Raw genomic sequence first — 8,153 nt, 5'->3', positions numbered from 1 at the left:
AATTATCCCATTAAAAATTCCATGTAAGCTCGATCGTGTACGTTTTGTTTTTGTCGACGAAGGTAGGCAGGAATTTGCTGGCAACGTCGTCGCTCCCCGATGAATCCAACACGCATACGCATTGCTAATATTTGAGTATGTGTATCGAACCGCGATCCCAAGGAGCCACGCGGGACCCGTTCGGGTGACGACGGTTGCACCTGTCTGGCCGCCTGCCTGCAGTCCAAACGGCGCCAGACTGCCCCTCCTCTCATTCCACCACCCTACACAACTAATTCCAATCTATCTTAAGACGACAATAGAATCGTTTCCAAATTCAATCTCCGACGGGGCGCAGAAGTTGTCCGACTAAACGAGAACCGTAAGTAATTAACCTTCCACTGTTCGTTGCAGACAAGCGTAGCTGCGTAATGAACCGTTGTGCTTTCATATGAATTTGGATATTTTTTATATTTAGAACGGGATCCTGCAAGCTTTTGTGAAAAACTGTTGCCAAACACTTTGCTAAGTAATCGGTCGATTTGTTGAACGTTGAATTAAGTGCATAGCTAGTATTTTGTGAAAGAAAGTTCGTTTTATTGGTAAAGTTTAGGTTTGACTGTGGACCTTTAATCATTCGTCCCAACAAAGCCCAACAAAGTGTTTCCTCAACCAATTTCAGTGTACTGCGAACTTCTGAAATGAGAATATGAAACATTGAAGATATGTAATCAACTCCTTTACACTTAATCTACGATCGAAGATTTCGTAGTTGACATAAAAACGGAAAAATAACTTCTCCGTAGATTCTACAACCTCACGACCCGCGCGGGGTAACCTTGTATAAATTACGTTGTAGGTACATGACGTTTGCTTGCCAACATTACTCCTGAATTACCGGACGCGATGAAGAGCCGGGTGAATCGGGCATAGCATTCCCACGGGGTTGTTGGACGCGCTGCTTACCGCAGGCGGTAATTTCACTCGCGTTTCAGTCGAAATCGATTAAAACGACCGTGATTAATGGAAAAACTCTTCCGGAAAGCCGGATCCCTAAGGCGCACCGATCAAAGATGTCTCATATTATGTATACTTACCCGTGGTCAAACTTTCCAACGAATCGTTTCAAACAAGAATCGAAGTCGCCGTAGGTGCAAGGACCTGCCCGATCCTTGGAGACCTCATTGTTGGTGAGGATGAGGCGGAGTTATGGTTAGATCTGGGGTCCCTTCGAAGACGAGGAAACCTGGACGTAAGGCTGGCTGTTCGCTCAATTACCTGTGGTCTACGAAAATTAATCGATACGGTCCATCGCTTCACGCCTGAATGTTCTCACCCTTCTCCCATCGCCCTTGTCTTCGGACGCCGAGGTTCTTCAGCCTCCTCGAGGCTGCCATCGGCTTGGGATAATTAAAAGAACGGGTTCACTTTATAGTGCGTTTCGTATTCCGAACCCGCTCGATGGGATAGGCGTCTTGGACTCGACTATTTTGGGTTCCTGGTCTTTCGTCTTGGAAACATCCGAGCACTTTCAACCTGGAACATTCCTGGCGATGATTTGACAAGAAATAAAATTAGCGAGGAGTAAACTCGTCTACGTTTAAACAATTCTCTTCGACAGACTTTACTTCACTCCAAATGTTATCCACTGAGCAATATTTCATATTGATGAAAAAACATATGCCCACGCTTTAATACATGTTGGCCAACTAATTTGATTCCATGGGTGATAACGACCTTTCCTCAACAAATGGCAAACTCGATTTCAAACTATAGACACTTTTTAATCCGTTCTAGGTGGTATCAGATCACGGATAGATTTTTATTTATAAATCAGTGTTCGTTCTAGGATCAGCAAAGAATCTTAATTAACTTCGGTCACAGATTAACCTTTAACACCTTTACCGGATACCCCTCTGGATGTTGTGACTACAGGTTGTTACCAGCGCCATTAGCCGAAACCGAATACTAACAAAACATCACCAGAGAAACCTTTACCTTGCACTTATTATCACGGCATTGTATGATTGGGAATATTTTTTCTCCCTCGTAAAACTTATTGGTAATTGATTCAAATCTTTTTCTTACAAGGCTTAAACTACTGTATCAGAGAAAATTAAGTTGTTAAAACTCTGAACAGCATTTTGTCCAGCTAAGGTTAATACTTTTCTAAGCTACGGATATCTGTTAAAAGAAAAAAAATCGAGAACAAAAACGAGATCTTTCCATCGAGCAATGTATTATAAAGTTCGTGAAACGTTATAACAGACTTCTTGGAATCCGTTCCATAAACTTGGACAAAAATGCATCTGCCCAACTGCCACAAATCTAAGGTGGCGCCAAGGTTTTGCAAGAATCGACTGATCGAAAAATTATCAGCCGATGCTTATTTTGTTTCTGCATTTAATCCACCTCCTTGACGTTATTTGACAATAAAAAAAAAAATACGTAGCTACGAAGTACCCGCATCTACGAACTGGACATATGCGTGCACATTGTGGGTAAGTAACACCGTTCAGATATATCTGTTACGTTTGGTTACGTTCGCCTGATCTGAAGAAGGTGTGTATGTCTGGTTACCTGCTCGTACTTGTGTCTGTGCCGATGAATTATACAGCGAGTGACCATATATGGGTCGCGAGCGTTGTGAACTCCGGTCCCGAGGACAACGCGCCACACGAAAGGGAGCGCGAGACACGGATTCTATCCGTGGTTGTAGAATGCATACACGGTGTGTACGTGTGGGAAAGAAGCTGTGCCTTAGCGAACAGAGGTAGGATCAATTTGCGCCATCGTCGTGCCGATCAATTTCTGCGTTTCGTCCATCCACCAATGTCGAGGTATTGATAGAGAGCAGCCTTGACCCTTCCTAAAAAAAACTTTCATCTATGACCAGAATGACTCATTCAAATGTGAGTCATAGATAGTCAGCTTGCCGATCAACAGCCGACTCTTCAAGTTCGTGATCGATGAGGTACCAACTCCCAGAGTCCTCGCACTTCGGAGAGATTTGGTGATTTTTACTCAAGGTGCGAGGAATGATATTTTTCTTAATGAAACGCATCGATTTGAAACTTCGCAACCCTTTGCATGAGAAATTTATTTCGAGATTGACGATAAGACGGGTAAAGATGCAAAAAGGACGAAACGCTCGTTTTTTATGCTCATCGAGTCGCTCGCAAGGACCCAAAACTCTCGAGCACGGGGTACAACGCCGAAGCGGAGGACGATGCGACCGGGGGATCGCATATATATTACACGCGAAGCTGGCGCCGCGATGTCGGATCCTATATATACACAGTGTGTCTCGCGCACATTCGTTCGACGGCAAAGAGACGCCGGGGCGCCAGGGGTATGCTGGATTACTGGCACTTGACATATCCGTGATGTCCGTCGTTTCGCCTCTTCTGCCCGGTGCCAGAAGCCAAAACAGTGGGAAATTTTTCACCCTTATAGCAAATAAAAGGTCTGTTCAAACTTTCAGTTGTACTGAAAGAACCGTACGTACGAAGGGACGTTCGGATGTTTACCCCGTGATCAATTTCTTTTCGGGAACAAAACAAAGACAGGGGTAAGTTGGAGTTTTTGGGAATAATTTACATTAAGTCCGTGATCCTCTTCTTGAGATGCTGGTCAGAAGTAATTTGAGACAACTAGTCGTTGCTTATAAGGAGACACTTGAAGGTTATAGGGTCTCATTCTTTTTAAACTGAAATTCGATCACTCGTCCTCTTATACCTGATCGTTTATTTCAATGGAAAAAGACGATGCATCTGCTGCACCAGGAATGCTTGAAAACGATATCGATATCGATGTTTGGAATTTTAACCCTAGATTTTCCATAGTGCGTATTTTTTTTATAATTGAAAATTGAGTAGCCAGGATCAATAATATAGCTAAGCCGGGTAGATACTACTCTAAACGCTTTCAGGTTATTGTGACATTCTTCGTTTCCTATTTTTTGCCCAGAGCATGAGAAAATGCCGGGTGCTGCTACCGTTGGGCATGAAAGCTTGTTTATTTTCGGCACAACCAAGCCTCCCGTTGGGTACCGATTCTGGTACAACAATGGCGAAGAGACCCGGTGAAATAATTACAGGCAGATGCCAAAGTCGCGTCACGGTCCATTACCGATTTACCGCCTCGATTCTCTATAACTTGTGTGAAATACCTAATCCATTGACTCCTTCGATACGACTATCAATCATTAGATGAAATTATAAAATCACATGGGGTGCTGTTAAGTTTACAGGTAACTTATAACCAGGGCTCAAAGCTATAGAGCCATTTGTACGGTTTTGTTCGGGCTTTTTGCGGTGTGGTCTATTTTTTTACGATTTATAGAATGAAATTTCGGAATTTATCAAAGCAGAAATCTCAGAGATAAAATAATCAAAGGAAACTGATGTAATGTATAACATTTCTAATTTTGGTGTGATTTGTACATCAATATAATGTTATTCCATACAAATAATTAATTGACACCGCGAAAGAGGACACTCAACAAGTTTCGTTACAAAGAATTTTGTTAGGACTGGGGTATATGGAACCCAGCACCCCCAGGAAAACAGATATTGGACCCAAGGTCGTATCGGCCAGAGTGAAAAATCGCTTATCTACACTATCAATTCGTATTTATTGTAGAATATCTTCAATATCCCAGCATCCAGTGAAGATGTCGTAGAAGAAATGAACTCTCCCTGTTTAGACTGAGACCATCTAACGCTTCAATTGATTCTGGGTCATTGTGTCAATGAATAATGTTCGAAAATTTTGCATTTCTCTTGAAATCCTTTGCTTTATGCATGAACCGTCATAACCGACATCAACCTTGTGATATTTGAAATGTGATTTCTTAGAGAAAATTACATTTTTAATGGAAAATCAACACGCCCCTGAAATGTGTTCGTAACTTTAATCTTTGTAAGGAGTACGACTAAACATGTATTAAAAGTTTTACGAGATACTTACTCGATAGTAGATATTGAGTTTCAGAAAAGGTTAATGACCGTGAGATCGCACGGAGATCGTTTTGACTTCTCATTCACTTTCGAAAGCAGGTACAAAGTTACATTGTCAACACCTCGGTTAACGCCGGATCCGTCAATTACCTGCAATACAATAGCGTAAGAGCAAGAAACCTTGTGGTCTACCTTGCAAAAAGCAAAATGCTACACCGTAGCTGGAGCATCGCGGATCCGAGCTAACTCGAACGGGTGGGCAAAAACGGAGCAACAAGAGAAAGACAGACGAGTGCGGCGCCTGACGGGAATGGCGGAATGGTTATAGCGGTAGTCGGCACGACACACGATTACGTGATTGCGATCCCAGCCACGGTCATGTCTGCTTTAGCCTATCCATTACTGAATCTGTGCAATCCGAATCGAACCCGTAACAGATCGGGGTATAAAGTGAAAATAAGAGAATGGCAAAAGGTTGTTGGACATGCGTCTGGCTCCATTGTTTCCAAATAGTTTATCTGAAGACCGAACTTTGACATCTGGAGATGCGGGAACTTGTATAGAAAAAATATTGATTGTCGAACAAGTGTGGTGTCTGGGGGTAATGTAATGAGCTTGAGGGGCCGGTCAGGAAACTGTACGGAGAATCGGAAACTAGGTGTACGGCCCGGCCAAGTTTGTTTCAATCCAGCGTTTGCTGACTACCACCTTTTGTAAAAACGTGTGTTTGTCCTGAGATCATGAGAATGTGATACACGCTACAAAAACTGTAGACAATTAGGGCGAAGTGGCTCACCTCGGAAATGTAATGTCCAATACGTCTGGTGGAAAAGCGGTGGTGCAGAATGATGATGGTTGTATGATGAATAGGACTTTTGGTGTCTTCAGGATCGTATGAGGGCGCTGTAAGAAGACATGAAAACAGGAGTTGAAAAGCATCCACCTGTTCAGTAATCCAGACACACGCCCAGCACCTACCATCAGAACTGAATAAGAACGCTTCCATAAGACTTCCGTAGATATACCCACACTAGCAATTTCACTCGGAAGCTTTCACGCTGGGCGTTGTCTGACGCTGATCTTGAAGCGATGTGAATCCTCCCGAATAGCAAGTCCCGTAAATTACAGATGTCAGATGAGTTCGGGGAAGACGTTAAAGGGGCCAACTGTTCTCCGCTGATTGTTGGCGTATGGCCCGATTGTGCAGATCGTGAGAAAGTGTCTAACACAGTCCCCCAGACGCAACGTATTTACGGAAATGGACCGCAGAGACGCTGCGGCCTGCTGATGCAGTCGGACTCGTTTCATTGCAAGGGGCGTCGGCGAAACAATGGCTAATTACTACGCCGGGCGCCTGCGGCAAGGTTTACGAAGCCGTAAAATACTCTCAGATGCCGGTCGGTTCCTCGCGGGTGGCGGCTGCTAGTTCTGCGGTCTTTTGGACCCTACGAAACCGAAGCTAAGACTTTCGTTCGCAGCCAACCGACCCTGATCAAAGCCATTTCTTTCTTCAAGTTTTTTTTTTTCCGACCTGCCACTGATATTTCACCAGATAGGAGAAGCTGGGAAGAAACAAACCTCACGCTGCTTTTACCAGGGATCATACACGGGGTCTTGAGTAATGGATCTCATCCCGGTTCCACATAACAAACGGACTGAGTCCGTTTGCAGCGACATTCGACGTCGCGAGTTATTCACATTCGGTAGAGAAATTGTTAATTGATACTCACAGGCTTGTTTTTCACTGGGTTATTTTTCAAGCACCTCAATGTTGATGAGTTGACCTGGACGATTGCACGATCAAATCAATCAATCCGTGTACGACAGTCCATTCGTCTACAACCAACAATTACAAATCACCCGCGATTAATCAACGATTGACCATTTTTTCTTCCCGTGAATGTATTCTCCACCAATAGCATAACCCATTTCACCCTTGATAATTAGCACCCCATTAAGTGCTAATTAGTCGGCCCAACTTGCCTAGTCACTACTCAAACTAGCGAACGATAAAGAATGCGCGCGGCGCGCTGGAAGCTACCCGTTCAAAAGGTCATCGCGGCACAGATCGAGCCCCCTATTTACCGGTACTTTTGAGCGAGGGTGGAGCCGAGTAGTACTCAACTTCGCACCATCACGCTGCGCCGGCAAGACGCGGCTCACGGAACCATGGCGTGCATGTGAGACGGATGGGATGGTCCATGGGGTGCTTATGCGGGTAGGAACCGGGTGGCTGTGAGTCGGGCTGTCGGTCAGCTGGCGCCACCAGCCTCCCCCGCCGTCTCGCGCCTCTTGTCTACCCGCTGCACTCCCGCCTCATTAATCTTGCTTTATGGTCGCCGCTACACCTAAGCCCGTCGCCTCCCTCGTCGCCAGCCCTGGACCAACAGCGTCGAGTGGAGAACGCGCGCTGCTCGTATAGCCCAGACGAGAGGTATACACTAGACAATGGTGCGATAAACCGATTTCTCTCCGGTCCTTCAGGTCAGTGGAAATATCCTTATACCCAAAACCAGGGCGCCCTGCTGCGAAGCCATGCACGTATAAGAGCACCGTGCATTATAGCCGCAGTCACTTCGGAGACCATGCAATTCCCACTTCAGGTCTTCTGTGATGATAATTAACCGCGCTAATTGTAAGTCTCTGGAGATCGCTTTCGAGGGATCGATTGTTCCAGGTTTGTTGCTTCGAGACCTGCAGGTCGACATGCCTCGGAACATGAGTTTGCTGTGTCCGGTTAGTCCGGTATCTCATGGTTCGTGAGGTGAGAGGGGGCGTCCCGAAGTACCGCGCAAGTCCTTTTTCGTACCATCTTAATGAGACACATAAATTATACCGTGCATTTTAAATATTCTGACACGAAAATTCTGTTTTTAAAAAGCTAAGGTGATCAATTGTTGGCTATTGGCATTGGAAAGTCTCATCCTTGACATTCGTTAATTACATGCAGAAGATTTGAGGCACGTTGTTTCTTTAGAATTTTGAAGATGAACGAGCTTTACTTTTAGTGTCACAAATACCAACCAATCTGAATGTTCTACATTCTAATGAACAGATATCAGGGCTGCTAACTCTTGATATAGATCACACAGTGAGCGTAATGGTCTAGTAAATGAAATTTAATGAATCTCTCAAAATTACCATGACATCGAACAATCCCGTCCTAGGGGTGGGACTTTGGCAATTAAATATTTGATGTCGAAAGCCTCTTTA

General features: G+C 44.5%; 1 long non-coding RNA gene across 1 annotated transcript; it reads right to left on the bottom strand.

The window, feature by feature from the left end:
- Positions 1-328: 328 nt before the first annotated feature.
- On the bottom strand, positions 329-2,842 carry LOC124177088. Its single transcript, XR_006869522.1, has 3 exons — positions 2,560-2,842; positions 818-1,515; positions 329-675 (listed from the first exon to the last, which is right to left on the bottom strand). It is a non-coding gene; the product is annotated as an uncharacterized LOC124177088 (long non-coding RNA).
- Between the last annotated feature and the right edge of the window lie 5,311 nt (positions 2,843-8,153).

Source organism: Neodiprion fabricii, chromosome 1 (assembly GCF_021155785.1).
Source record: "Neodiprion fabricii isolate iyNeoFabr1 chromosome 1, iyNeoFabr1.1, whole genome shotgun sequence".
NCBI classification, from domain to species: Eukaryota; Metazoa; Arthropoda; class Insecta; order Hymenoptera; family Diprionidae; genus Neodiprion; species Neodiprion fabricii.
Note: the sequence above shows the minus strand (reverse complement) of the source record. Positions and strands in the feature narration are given on the sequence as shown.